General features: G+C 39.8%; 1 non-coding gene across 1 annotated transcript; it reads left to right on the top strand.

Moving 5' to 3' along the window:
- The first annotated feature begins 9,707 nt into the window (after nucleotides 1–9,707).
- Nucleotides 9,708–9,814, top strand: LOC131222069 (small nucleolar RNA R71). The gene has a single exon (XR_009159776.1). It is a non-coding gene; the product is annotated as a small nucleolar RNA R71 (small nucleolar RNA).
- The last annotated feature ends 5,861 nt before the right edge of the window (nucleotides 9,815–15,675 follow it).

The following is a 15,675-nucleotide window of genomic DNA, read 5'->3' as shown; positions in this document are numbered from 1 at the left end:
CAACTCTCCCACAAAGAGATGAGCCCCCTGAGCAGAGCTATTTGCGAACATAACTCAATAGGAGAAGAGTCATCTCACCATCAACGTTTACAACATAGGCAAAAAGACTGTCAAGGCAAATAACTTAGGATCTAGGATCCTCTATGTTCTGAGCTGAGCTGACCGACCACTGCCGATGCAATATGAGTAACCTAGAGGAGATTATGCTCTAAATCCAAAAAAGGAGGGCATAACATAATCTTGACCGAGGATCACGCCGGCTAAGGTGGGCTCGGCAACAATTTTGAGACCAATTTCCCATCTAAATAAGGACCCTCCAGCATAACTTATTAGGACATGATGGTTTCAAAACTGTCCATGGACCCCATAAATATAGTAACCTTAAACGAGGGGATGTAAGAAAACAAACCCAATCTCATGCCTTTGATTCAAATCTACTCATCTAACTTAGGGATCGGGGGTCCCCTTGTTGTCCACATCATCCAATTTCCTTGTAGGTCCATCGGTGATGCTTCTCCACAATTGATCATATCTGTTTACTAAATTTTAGTGATAACATTAATGATGACCTTTTTTTTCTCGTTATATTAAGGTCCTAATTCACGGTCCAAATAAGCCTTTGGTGTATGAAAGAGGATGTGCATATAATGTTACTTTTGAGTTGCTAGTGTGTTTAAAGTACTAAATTACATTTTTATTCAATGGTATCACATGCCTTATTAGCTGGTAAAGCATTACAAATGTCAAATATACTATGTAGTTTGGCGGAGGCAATGTGAGGCTTACGTGGAATTTGCATGTGGGGTATGGCCATACAATTGGTGGGCCTCACTCATTTTTGTCTTGTGCATAAAAGGTCCTTCCTTTTCTGCATGTTCATTTGCTCCATGCCCCATGATTGGATGATTTCGACCCTTTAAATGTTGGTCACCTTTTGTAGTTGTCCTTTTATATAGCCCATTAATCGCATGATTGATTGATGTAAACTTTGTGTGTTATTGATTAAATTATTAGGATCATCTGGTGGTTATAATTTTGAATTGGGGCTTGCATCTAATGTTTGTGATCTAATGAATGGCTTGGATCTCTCACATGACATATTGGTACGTGGGTCTTCACTGAAGGAAGAGTCATCATAATCATCACGCTATGTGTTCACTCCCCAAGTATAGGGTTGTGATGTAGTAATAAACTCGATGAGACCGAGGTCGAATCCCAAGGGACTGAAACTTGTACGTAATCTGAAACTCACTAGAACTAGAACTAGATTAAGATGAAATCTAAATCGAATGAACTTGAAGGAATAATGGTGAAGTATTAATGTAAAACTTAAACAATTTAGGGAAAGGAACTAGGGATTCAGAGGATCCACTTGTAGAGATCAGGGCAGTCTACGCTTGATTCACGAACTCAACTGGACTTCGAGTCCCATCTTCATCCAGTTGGAAGATATATCACTAGAATCGAATCTGAACTATTGTTGATCTAGTTTTCAAGATACAAGACGGATGTAAATTAGAATGGATTCCATCACAAAACCATGCCCATGAGACAAAGCAAACAACAGAATTAAACCAATCCACAGCCAATCTGAGTGAGGTATGAATGTTAGGAAGGGTTCCGTCATCCAACCATGTCCAAGGGGCATGGTGAACAACAGGGTCTCCTAACTGCATAATTACAATAATGAAAAGGAAATACTCAAAGCCATTGCAGATCTATTGTAATTTCAGTCACAACAAACCTATTAAAAACTAACGGTATTCCTTAAAAATCAAACCAATATCAGCATCAGTTTAGTAATGAATCAAGGCCATAGAGTCTTCCCGTCATGCCACAAGCTTCACCTCTTAGCCCTAGCTAAGAGGTTTAGCCCGACATGATCCGGCTAACTCTTTTAAACAGAAACATAAATAATAAAAACTAAATAATAAAAACTATAACTATCTCTCTCTCTTGTGCAGCCGTCCAAGATTTGGATCCCGGTTGATGATCTCCCCCTTTTTCTTCTCTCTTCTATCTTATAGCCAAAAGAAAACTAGGTCGGTGGAATGGAGTGTGTCCCCAAGAGGCGTGAGTCGGTGGCCTCTTTTACGCAGAAGAATCTGCATGCGAAAGGAAACATATCTCACCTGCGTTTGCCCTGAGTCTTGGGACATTGGAGTAGCTGATTTCGAGATCTGAGCCGTTCAGACACCTTGGTGACGGAAGGCGGCCCCATAGGAAGACTTTGAACGGTTCAGATCAACGAACCGATCATGATCTTGATCGTGGAACGGCCTGGAAGTCCAGGTTTTCCCGGATGCGAAAAACAGGGCCTGTTCAAGATGGTTCGCTGTTGAAGTCGGTGGGGCCCACTTCGATTTTGTTTGAAAAATCCAATCCGTTCAATGAATTCCTCTCGGAATTTCAGTTGGTGAGGAGTGTTTTTTCTCAGGTTTAGTGCGGCCCATCGATTGAAATAGTTCCACCGTCTATCTTCCGTTTGGATGATCGAAAACTGATCTCCTGTGTCTTTTGAAATTTATCCACCTAGGCCCGAGTGAGAGGGGTGGTGTGAGTCTCATAAACGGTTCGGATCTAACCTTTGATGCACAGTGTTGGCCCAAAAAGATCCGCCGCAAGTCCCTGTTCAAGATTTCGCAGCAGAGACCGAAACAGAAGGCTTTGTTTTTGAATGAGAGTCGGTGAGGTCCACATACTTGGTATGTTAGAAATCCACTACGTCCATTAGTTTCTCCTCAGAAAACCGTTTTGAGATGGTCGGTTTTGGATTGGGTTGAATGTGGCCCATTGAATTTTAAACAGGCCGTCCGTTAGATGTAGTTGCGTTGTTTCCATGCATGCACGTGCTTGGGTCTGAAAAACCACCATGTGTACGGTTGGTTTGACCTCTTAGAATGAATGGACGGTCCGGATCAGAAATATTTGTGATGATGGTGGCCCACCTGACTTCAACCGCAACTCCCTGTTGCGCTGGTAGAAAATGGAAATTTCCGTTTTAGGAAGGTAGTCGGGTCAGTATCTACTGACTGACTTGGTTCGTTTGGCGCACGGCGAGTGCTCATGTGCACTATACGCATTCCACACTAGGTGGGGTCCACTGCAATGTTTTTGAGAAATCTAATCCGACCATCCGTTTTATCTCCTCATACAATGGGTTGATACCAAATTTGAGGCATATCCAAAGACCATGTGGGCCCCACTTAAGGAATTAATGGGCTGATATGTCCGTTGGGTCACTTCCAGAGGTATCCAATGGCTGGAATTTTATTTGTACGGTTAATTTATGGCCCCCAGGCCATGTATGATGTTTCGAGCTGAATGGATGGTTGGAACCATGTGATCTTGAATCTTGGACAACTTTTGGGCCTCTTTAACCTGAACGGCTTTATTTCCTCGGATCCCTAGCATGTAAATTCTTCAATCTTAATCTTCTGGAGTCCGTCCTTTGCTTTGGTAACTTTGGAGTGTTAATTCCATGCGTGTAGTATCCTTTTTCAGTCCAAGCTCTTGATTACACCTTGCAACAAAAACACGATTAAAATATAACGTTAAGCATTAGCATGTATGTAAAATCAGGTACTAATCAGGGTCTAATATGCAATATTCGACCCTCATCACAACCCTCAACCAGCATTTTGCTAGTCTCGAGCAAAGTATACGAAAAATAAGTTGAGAATTACAGGATAATCTCTATGAACTCAAGTGATTTTTGAAAAGCAATCTAGATATGAAAATTCTAAGATGCATGAATGTTGGGCATTACTTCCTCCTGGAATCAAGCGCACAATAAATTTCATAATCAAGTTTAATGTATTTATGCATTAATTAGAACAATTCTAAACAATGAGTACCATGAGTGTATAATGAAATCTCGGCTTATCATCATTAAGAAATCCAATAGATAATTTCTATGATAACATTGATAATCAAAAGAGCATTTAGGACACTCAAAACCTAAACCAGAACTTGCCTTACAATTCTTCTTTTTCATTCTTCTCGCTTTTGATTTTTCCATCGAGGGAGAGGAGAATCGAATTCGCACCTATAGGGAGCAAACCTATGGTAAAGATCGTACACCCAACCCTTTTCACATATCATCCATGGGGAATTAAATCTACACCTATAGGGAGCAAACCTATGGTGAAGATTATTCGCCCAACCTTTTCCAAAGGTATCTGTTTTTTTTTCCTTCAATTGATCATGACGGGCAAATTTTTCAAGCTGGTTCCTTACATGCTTAGTAATTACCAAGTTAACCCTTCAATATCAAACTAAAATCTTAATGTGAAAGCGAGATGTGACATGTGAAATCATAACTCAATCAATGTTTAAAACTTCTAATCATAGATTAACACTTCAAACTTAACTATGAAATCTAATATAATAGATAACTGAATCTAAGAGTCATAAATTACCAACATCACTTATCTTGTAATTCTAAATCCAAGATGATTGTCAAAATCAATTCGAATTCACAAAAATGTCAGAAAAATTTTTAAAAAAATTTCACAATTTTTGCTCAAGACCAAGAAAACACTGATTAGGAAATCTAATCTCCCACCCCTAACCTAAAATCTACATTATCCTCAATGTAAAAGAAATAAGCATGCAATGCACATGGAACAACGAAAATATAAGAGGAGTGATGGAAAGATAATACCTGGATGAAAGAATCAAGAGGCTTTCCATAGATATCTACGTAAGAGTGGGTCAGCATAAGAGAGAAACCAATAAAAAAATAAAATAAAATCCTACCTATACCACTTTCGCAGGTGCTCTCGATTGCATTTAGCATATGCAACAAGCCTTTAAACCCCTAGGTTGCCCCTAGTGGACGAGTTGTAGTCTCGTGAGGGTTTGCAACAATGTTACCCACAAACATTGAACTAACTAACTAGGAAAATGAAACGGTATAACAAGCTGGGTTGGCTCCCAGGAGCACTAAGTTTACCGTCTTTAGCCAAACAAATAAAGAAAACTGCCCTAGTCCTATGAAAAAGATAAACCTACCTATACCTCCATCAGATTAGGAGATCAATTCTGGTAAATATGAGCAGTCAGAGGCATGGACATGTCCTCTGAATCAAATTTTTTGACAAATGGTTTTAATCAATGTCCATTTACTTTAAACTCCTTGCCATTGTCGATGTCTCTTATCTCAATGGCCCCATGAGGATACGCAGTGACCACAATGTAAGGGACAGTCCAACGAAATCGAAGCTTACCTGGAAAGAGATGTAATCGAGAATTATATAAAAGGACTTTCTGACCAGGTGTGAATGATTTTCGTAGAATATGTTGGTCATAAAACGCCTTCATTCTGTCTTTGTAAATTCTCGAGTTCTCGTACGTATCGTTCCGGATTTCCTCAAGTTCATTTAATTGAAGTTTATGTAGCGAGCCAGCGTTGTCCAGATTGAAATTCAGATTTTTGATCGCCAAGTACGCTCTATGTTCCAACTCCATAGGCAAGTGACAAGCTTTCCCATAGACAAGTCTAAAGGGAGACGTTCCAACAGGGGTTTTAAAAGCAGTACGGTATGCCCATAAGGCATCGGTCAATCGGATTGACCAATCCTTACGATCAGGGTTAACCGTTTTCTCTAGAATATGTTTGATCTCCCTAATGGAAATCTCAGCTTGTCCACTTGTCTGTGGATGGTATGGGGTGCTCACCTTATAAGAGATACCGTATTTCTTCATTAAGCTCTCGAATGGTCTATTATAAAAGTGTGAACCCCCATCACTAATAATGGCTCGAGGCGTCCCAAACCGCGAAAGGATGTTCTCTTTTAAGAATTTAATGACCGTGCGATGGTCATTATTTCGGCACGGCGAGCAAAATATACAAAATTTCAAATGATTGGGGGAATGGTCTCATGAAATCAATGCCCCAGCAGTCAAATGCTTCTATGACAAGGATGGGATTCAAAGGCATCATATTTTGACGGGACAATGCTCCCAAATTTTGACAACGCTCACAAGCCTTGCGAAACTCATGAGTGTCCCTGAACATTGTGGGCCAATAAAAGCCACACTTTAAAATCTTGGCCGTGGTCTTTTTAGCAAAAAAGTGACCACCATAGGCCTGTGAGTGACAGAAGGAGATGACACTCTGGTGCTCATCGTCTGGCACACATCTCCTTAGGATCTAGTCTGGGTAATATTTAAACAAATATGAATCGTTCCAGAAAAAGTTGCACACCTTGATGAAGAATTTCTTCTTATCTTGCGCAGTCCAATGTGTCGGTATGGAACCTGTGGCAAGATAATTAGCAATATCAGCGAACCAAGGTGAATGGGAGACTCTGAACAGTTGTTCATCAGGGAACATATCATTGATATGGGTCCCCTCAAGGGAATCAAAGGTATTAAGGCGAGAAAGGTGATCGGCCACTACGTTCTCTACTCCCTTTTTATCTTTAATTTTCAAATCAAATTCTTGGAGTAGAAGGATCCATCGTATCAGGTGGGGCTTAGAATCATTCTTAGAAAGAAGATACTTAAGTGCCGCGTGATCTATGTAGATAATGATCTTGGATCCGATCAAGTAAGACCTAAATTTATCCAAAGCGAATACTACGGCTAGGAGTTCCTTTTCCGTAGTCGAGTAGTTCACTTGGGCAGAATTTAAAGTTCTACTTACGTAATGAATGACGTAGGGCCTCTTATCTTTTCTCTGTCCTAGAACCGCTCCAAGAGCATAATCAGAAGCGTCACGCATAAGCTCAAAAGGAAGGCTCCAATCGGGTGGCTGCATGATAGGGGCAGTGGTTAACATGCCCTTAAGCTTGGTGAAATCTTCCTGGCATTGCTCAGTCCACTCATATGGTGCATCCTTTTATAGAAGATTACATAAGAGACGAGAGAGGAGACTAAAGTCCTTTATGAATTGTCTATAATACCCTGCGTGTCCTAAGAAGGATCGCACATCTCTGATGCTCTTGGGTGGATGTAGGTTAGAGATAAGATCGATTTTTGCCTTATCCACCTCGATTTCTTTGGACGAGATAATATGTCCAAGGACAATTCCCTTATGAACCATGAAATGATACTTCTCCCAATTAAGTGCTAAGTTTTTCTCTTCACATCTTTTCAGCACACATTTAAGACTCTCTAAGCACTCGCTGAAAGATGAACGAAAAACAGAGAAATCGTCCATAAAGACCTCTAGATATTTCCCCACCATATCAGAAAAGATACTCATCATACATCGCTGAAAGGTGGCAGGAGCATTAAATAATCCGAATGACATCCTTCTGTAGGCAAAGGTGCCGTAGGGACATGTAAATGTAGTCTTTTCCTGGTCCTCAGAGGCGATTTCAATCTGATTGTAGCTCGAATACCCTTCAAGGAAACTGTAATAGGAATGACCAGCTAGCCTTTCCAAGATTTGATCAATGAAGGGCAAAGGAAAGTGGTCCTTCCTCGTGACGGTATTCAGCTTCCTGTAGTCAATGCACATTCTCTAACCCGTAGTAACTCTAGTTGGCACGAGTTCATTATTAGCATTGGCTACGATGGTGATCCCAGACTTGTTAAGAACCACCTGAGTTGGACTCACCCATTGACTATCGGATATGGGGTATATGATACCCACATCTAATAGTTGAAGAACCTCGGCCTTAACCACTTCCCTCATGTTTGGATTTAGTCTACGTTGTGATTGCCGAGCGGTCTTAGCATTATCCTCAAGATAAATGCGGTGAGTACAAATCCAGGGGTTGATTCCCTTGAGGTCCGCTATCATCCATCCAAGGGCTCCCTTAAGCTCAATGAGAGTAGATATGAGCATACTCTCCTGTTCTTTCTCCAGGTGGGCAGAGATCACCACCGAGTATGTCTCATTTTGACCTAAATAGACATATTTCAAATCAGAGGGCAAAGGTTTTAGGTCAAGCTTTAGTGGCTTGAGGTTAGACGGTAGAGGCACTACATCAGTTTGGGGCAACTCTTCAAATTGTGGCCTCCACCGGTTAACTTCAAGTACCGGTGCAGTATCAAGCAAGGCACACGTCTCCCTAATCATGTTATCATCAAAATCATGGGAGTGGGCCAGGCACATCTCTAGAGGGTCAGAGGATAAAGTCAGAGGTGTTGTATCTTCCACTAAAGAGTCAATCATGTTAATGTCGTGGAAATCGTCATCATCCTCTAAGTTTCTGCCGTTATTGAAAAAAATGTTTAACTCCAATGTCATATTCCCAAAAGACATAGTCATGACACCATTCCTGCAATTGATAATTGCGTTTGAAGTGGCAAGGAATGGGCGACTAAGAATGACAGGGATCTGAGTGCTCATGTTATTGATGGGTTCGGTGTCTAAGATGATAAAATCTACAGGGTAGTAAAATCTATCAATTGGACCATCACATCCTCAATTATCCCTCTTAGTACACCAACAGAGCGATCAGCAAGTTGTAGTGTGGTTAGGGTGGGTTTTAATTCACCTAAACCTAACTGTGTGTATACCGAGTAGGGAATCGAATTGACTCTCGCACCTAAGTCAAGAAGTGCATGATCAATTCAATAGTCCCCGATTATACATGATATGGTTGGGCTACCGGGATCTTTGAATTTCTGTGGCACATCTTGCTTTAGGATGACACTCACTTTCTCGGTCAAGAAGATCTTTTTTTGAATACTCTGCAGTCGTTTGGTCGTGCATAAGTCTTTCAGAAATTTGGCATATGAAGGTATTTGTTTTACGACATCAAGTAGAGGAATGTTGACTTTCACTTGTTTCAACACCTCTAGGATATCCTGAGAGTTAGAGAGAGGTTTTGGTGACCAACCGTTGGGGAAATGGAGCAACTAGCTTTTCTAAAAGTTCCGGTTCTAATTTTTATGGGGCCTCACTAGATCCATTATTGTTGTCCTCTTCTGGTTCTTGAGGCTTTTCGGGCCTAATCGGAAGGGTTTTATCAATAATCTTCCCACTCCTAAGAGTGGTGATGGATTTAGCGTGCCCCATTTGATTTGAAGAGTTGGGATCACTTGTCTCGTATTGCGGTTTAGGATTGGGGAGCGGTTGTGCAGGAAGCATCCCCTTTTCTATAACCGTCATACGTGAATCCATCTTTTGCATAAAGTCTCGCATTGCATGGGTCAGCTCTTGCATGAAATTTTGAACCGGTTCTTCTTGAGGTTTCCCCTTATTTGGATTTTGATTGAAGAAACTTTGAGGGGTAACAGTTTGTCCATTTCTCCAACTAAAGTTTGGATGATTTTTCCAACCAGGATTGTACGTATTAGAGGTTGGTCCATTGAAAGGTCTTTGATAATTATTTACGGCATTGGATTGTTCATTCAACACTTCTCGAAAGGCAGGTATCGTAGGATAATTTTCAGTTATATGAATGTTGCAATCACAGATGCCGCAAACACTTTCATTAACCTTATCCTTCTTTCCTTCCATGGCCTTAACTTTCCTTATGAGCATAGTCACTTTAGACTTAAGATCATCATCTTCTTTCAAGAGATACAATCCACCTTTCTCCTTTAATTAAGTCGGCCTAGACGTGATGTTTGACTTTGGGTAATAGTCCCATGATTATGTTTTTTCAGCAAGACTATCGAGGTAATCCCATACCTCGTCAACATTTTTATTAATGAATTATTCATTACACATTGTCTCGACCATTTGGCGCATGGAAGATGTCAGTCCATCGTAGAAAAAATTTGTAATGCACCACGTTTCAAAGCCGTGTTGTGGGCATGAACTAACTAAATCCTTGAACCTTTCCCAACATTGGTAAAATGTTTCATCCTCTTTTTGGGTGAAGTTCATGATTGCTTTTCTAAGGGTAATCGTTTTATGATGTGGAAAAAATTTCTTTATAAATTCCCTTTGCATATCATTCCATGTGCCAATGGATCTAGGACGCAGTGAATGTAGCCACGTCTTAGCCTTCTCTTTTAAGGAAAAAGGAAAGAGTCTCAGCCTAACTGTGTCCTCAGACACATTAGGAAAATATAATGTAGCTATAATCTTATCGAACTCTTTCAAATGTAAATATGGACTCTCTGATTCAAGTCCATGGAATTTAGGAAGGAGTTGGATAACCCCTGGCTTGATGTCCATTTGTCCTGTATTTCGGGAAAAATCATGCATGAAGGCGTACTCACCCCCGCTGGTTTATAATCTCGTAAAGTATGAGGCGAGGTGCTTGATACACCTCATTCTCATCTTGGGTTTCCTCACCCCAGGTTGGGGTAGAGGAGGTTGGTCTTCAGCCATAACTTCAATTAACTTAGGGAATTTCGAGTGGTGTCTAGTCCTGCGATGGATAGTCAACCCCTCAACCAATCCTCCTTCAGTCAAGAGACGTCGTGTGTTGTCACGGGCCCACTTGGGCATGAAACACTCGCAGCCCTTAATCAAATTCTAATCCTAAGAAGGAAAAGAAAATCTAGAAAGAAAGAGAGATTTAGAAAGATGTTACTAAATTGAAAGCCCTAAGTAACAACACCTGCAAAAGAAAACAAAACAAGTCAGTTTATAAAAAGAAGATCTAAAATTAGAAAATCCTTAAAAAGGAAGATAGAAACAAACCAGTTTCTAAAAGAAGAAATTCCTAAAAGAAGGTGGAAATTTCTAAAATAAATTAGGAAAGTCCTAAACTAGAAAGTAAGTTACTAAAAGAGAACTGAAAAATATAAAGTAGAGAGAAAGCTTACCGAATTAGAAATTTCTATCTTAAAAGCCTACACAATATGAAAGATAGTTTCTAGATAGAAATTCTACAAGTAGAAAATTTCTAAAAATAAATTAGGAAACAAAGTTAGATTCTAAAAGAGTTAAAATTAGAAAGTTACTAAAAAAAAAAATAGAAAGTTAATTTCTAAAAAGGAAAATAACTAACCTAGTTTCTAAAAACAAAAGAGGAAAGTTTCTAAAAATAAACTATTTCCTACAAATAGGAGAATTCTAGAATTAGAAAATTTCTAAAATTCAAACCCTAAATTCAAAAGTAGAAAAAGTAGAGAAATTAGGAAGGAATTACCAATTTAGAAACTTATGTCAGGATCCTACAAAACAGGAAAACAAGTTAGTTCTAAAAATCAAAAAAAAATCTAAAACAAAAGAAAGTAAAATTCTAAACTTAAAATAAATCTAAACCTAATTAATTTAATAGAATCGCAACCCCCGACAATGGCGCGCAAAACTTGTTCACTCCCCAAGTATAGGGTTGTGATGTAGTAATAAACTCGGTGAAACCGAGGTCGAATCCACAGGGATCGAAAATTGTACGTGATCTGAAACTAATTAGATATAGAATTAGCAAAAGATGTAATCTAAATCAAATAGAATTTAAGGAATAATTATGGGATAATTATCGAAAACGTAAATAATTCAGGGAATAAGAAACTAGGGATTCAGGGGATCCACTTGTAAAGGGGAAGGATTCACGAACCTGGACTTGAGTCCCATCTTCATCCAGTTGGAAGATATAACCTGAAAATCAAATCTGAATGTCTTTTGATCTAGTTTTAGAGAGATAAGATTTAATTAAATTAGAATGGATTCCATCACAAAACCATGCCCATGAGACAAAGCAAACAACAGAATTAAACTAATTACCAACCACTCAAGAATGTATGTGTTAGGAAGGGTTCCGTCATCCAACCATGTCCAAGGGGCGATGGTGAACAACAGGGTCTCCTAACTGCATAATCACAATAATGAAAAGAAAATACTCAAAGCCATTGCAGATCTATTGTAATTTCAGTCACAACAAACCTATTAAAAACTAACGGTATTCCTTAAAAATCAAATCAATATCAGCATCAGTTTAGTAATGAATCAAGGCCATAGAGTCTTCCCATCATGCCACAAGCTTCACCTCTTAGCCCTAGCTAAGAGGTTTAGCCCGACATGATTAAACATAAATAATAAAAACTCTAACTATCTCTCTCTCTCTTGTGCAGCCGTCCAAGATTTGGATCCCGGTTGATGATCCCTCCCTTTTTCTTCTCTCTTCTATCTTATAGCCAAAAGAAAACTAGGCCGGTGGAATGGAGTGCGTCCCCAAGAGGCGTGAGTCGGTGGCCTCTTTTACGCAGAAGAATCTGCATGCGAAAGGAAACATATCTCACCTGCGTTTGGCCTGAGTCTTGGGACAATGGAGTAGCTGATTTCGAGATCTGAGCCGTTCAGACACCTTGGTGACGGAAGGCGGCCCCATAGGAAGACTTTAAACGGTTCAGATCAACGAACCGATCATGATCTTGATCGTGGAACGGCCTGGAAGTCCCTGTTTTCCCGGATGCGAAAAACAGAGCCTTTTCAAGATGGTTCGCTGTTGAAGTCGGTGGGGCCCACTTCGATTTTGTTTGAAAAATCCAATCCGTTCAATGAATTCCTCTCAGAATTTCAGTTGGTGAGGAGTGTTTTTTCTCAGGTTTAGTGCGGCCCATCGATTGACCCTGTTCAAGATTTCGCAGCAGAGACCGAAACGGAAGGCTTTTTTTTTTAATGAGAGTCGGTGGGGTCCACATACTTGGTATCTTAGAAATCCACTACGTCCATTAGTTCCTCCTCAAAAAACCATTTTGAGATGGTCGGTTTTGGATTGGGTTGAGTGTGGCCCATTGAATTTTAAACCGGCCATCCTTTAGATGTAGTTGCATTGTTTCCATTCGTACATGTGCTTGGGTCTGAAAAACCACCATGTGTACGGTCGGTTTGACCTCTTAGAATGAATGGACGGTCCGGATCAGAAATATCTGTGATGATGGTGGCCCACCTGACTTCAACCGCAACTCCCTGTTGCGCTGGTAGAAAATAAAAACTTCCGTTTGAGGAAGGTAGTCGGGTCAGTATCTACTGACCGACTTGGTTCGTTTGGCGCACGGCGAGTGCTCATGTACACTATACGCATTCCACACTAGGTGGGGTCCACTGCAATGTTTCTGAGAAATCTAATCCGACCATCTATTTTATCTCCTCATGCAATGGGTTGATACCAAATTTGAGGCATATCGAAAGACCATGTCGGCCCCACTTAAGGAATTAATGGGCTGATCTGTCCGTTGGGCCACTTCTAGAGGTTTTCAATGGCTGGAGTTTTATTTGTACTGTTAATTTATGGCCCCCAGGCCATGTATGATGTTTCGAGCCGAATGGATGGTTGGAACCATGTGATCTTGAATCTTGAACAACTTTTAGGCCTCTTTAACCTGAACGGCTTGATTTTCTCGGATCCCTAGCATGTAAATTCTTCAATCTTAATCCTCTGGAGTCCGTCCTTTGCTTTGGTGACTTTGGAGCGTTAATTCCATGCTTGTAGTATCCTTTTTCAGAGCTCCTGATTATACCCTGCAACAAAAACACGATTAAAATATAACGTTAAGCATTAGCATGTACGTAAAATCAAGTACTAATCAGGGTCTAATATGCAATATTCGACCCTCATCACAACCCCCAACCAACATTTTGCTAGTCTCGAGCAAAGTATGCGAAAAATAATTTGAGAATTACAGGACAATCTCTATGAACTCATGTGATTTTTGAAAAGCAATCTAGATACGAAAATTCTAAGATGCATGAATGTTGGGCATTACTTCCTCCTGGAATTACATAATCAAGTTTAATGTATTTATGCATTAATTAGAACAATTCTAAACAATGAGTACCATGAGTGTATAATGAAATCTCGGCTTATCATCATTAAAAAATCCAATAGATAATTTTCATGATAACATTGGTAATCAAAAGAGATTTCCAAAAATAAACCAAAACTTGCCTTACAATTTTCTTTTTATTCTTCTTTTTTTGATTTTTTTCCTTCGAGGGAGAAGAGAATCGAATCCCACCTATAGGGGAGCAAACCTATGGTAAAGAAACCCAACCCCTTTTCACATATCATCCATGGGGAATTAAATCTACACCTATAGGAGCAAACCTATGGAAAAGAACCCAAATTCGCCCAATCTTTCCAAATTTTTCGGGTTCCTTTCAGTTTAGTAATTCCAAGTTTTAAATCCTTTTAATTAAACGAGATGTGACATGTGAAATCATAACTCAATCAATGTTTAAAACTTCTAATCATAGATTAACACTTCAAACTTAATTGTGAAATCTAATATAATAGATAACTGAATCTAAGAGTCATAAATTACCAACATCACTTATCTTGTAATTCTAAATCCAAGATGGTTGTCAAAATCACTTCGAATTCACAAAAATGTCAGAAAAATTTTTGAAAAAATTTCACAATTTTTGCTCAAGACCAAGAAAACACTGATTAGGAAATCTAATCTCCCACCCCTAACCTAAAATCTACATTGTCCTCAATGTAAAAGAAATAAGCATGCAATGCACATGGGACAACGAAAATATAAGAGGAGTGATGGAAAGATAGTACCTGGACGAAAGAATCAAGAGGCTTTCCATAGATATCTATGTAAGAGTGGGTCAGCACAAGAGAGAAACCAACAAAAAAATAAAATAAAATCCTACCTATACCACTTTCGCAGGTGCTCTCGATTACATTTAGCATATGCAACAAGCCTTTAAACCCCTAGGTTGCCCCTAGTGGACGAGTTGTAGTCTCGTGAGGGTTTACAGCAATGTTACCCACAAACATTGAACTAACTAACTAGGAAAATGAAACGGAATAACAAGCTGGGTTGGCTCTCAGGAGCGCTAAGTTTACCGTCTTTAGCCAGACAAATAAAGCAAACTGCCCTAGTCTTATGAAAGCGATAAACCTACCTATACCTCCATCAGACTAGGAGATCAATCCTGGTAAATAGGAGCAGTCAGAGGCATGGACATGTCCTCTGAATCAAATTTCTCGACAAATGGTTTTAATCAATGTCCATTTACTTTAAACTCCTTGCCATTGTCGATGTCTCTTATCTCAACGGCCCCATGAGGATACGCAGTGACCACAATGTAAGGGTCAGTCCAACGAAATCGGAGCTTACCTGGAAAGAAATGTAATCGAGAATTATATAAAAGGACTTTCTGACCAGGTGTGAATGATTTTTGTAGAATATGTTGGTCATGAAACGCCTTCATTCTGTCTTTGTAAATTCTCGAGTTCTTGTACGCATCGTTCCGGATTTCCTCAAGTTCATTTAATTGAAGTTTATGTAGCGAGCCAGCGTTGTCCAGATTGAAATTCAGATTTTTGATCGCCCAGTACGCTCTATGTTCCAACTCCATAGGCAAGTGACAAGCTTTCCCATAGACAAGTCTAAAGGGAGACGTTCCAACAGGGGTTTTAAAAGCAGTACGGTATGCCCTTAAGGCATCGGTCAATCGGATTGACCAATCCTTACGATCAGGGTTAACCATTTTCTCTAAGATATGTTTAATCTCCCTATTGAAAATCTCAGCTTGTCCACTTGTCTGTGGATGGTATGGGGTGCTCACCTTATGAGAGATACCGTATTTCTTCATTAAGCTCTCGAATGGTCTATTACAAAAGTATGAGCCCCCATCACTAATGATGGCTCGAGGCATCCCAAATCGCGAAAGGATGTTCTCTTTTAAGAATTTAATGACCATGCGATGGTCATTATTTCGACACGAAATTGCTTCGACCCATTTAGTGACATAATCTACGGCGAGCAAAATATATAAAATTTCAAATGATTGGGGGAATGGTCCCATGAAATCAATGCCCCAGCAGTCAAATGCTTCTATGATAAGGATGG

This window comes from Magnolia sinica, chromosome 12 (assembly GCF_029962835.1).
Source record: "Magnolia sinica isolate HGM2019 chromosome 12, MsV1, whole genome shotgun sequence".
Classification (NCBI taxonomy): domain Eukaryota; kingdom Viridiplantae; phylum Streptophyta; class Magnoliopsida; order Magnoliales; family Magnoliaceae; genus Magnolia; species Magnolia sinica.
This window is presented reverse-complemented; position numbering and strand designations above follow the sequence as displayed.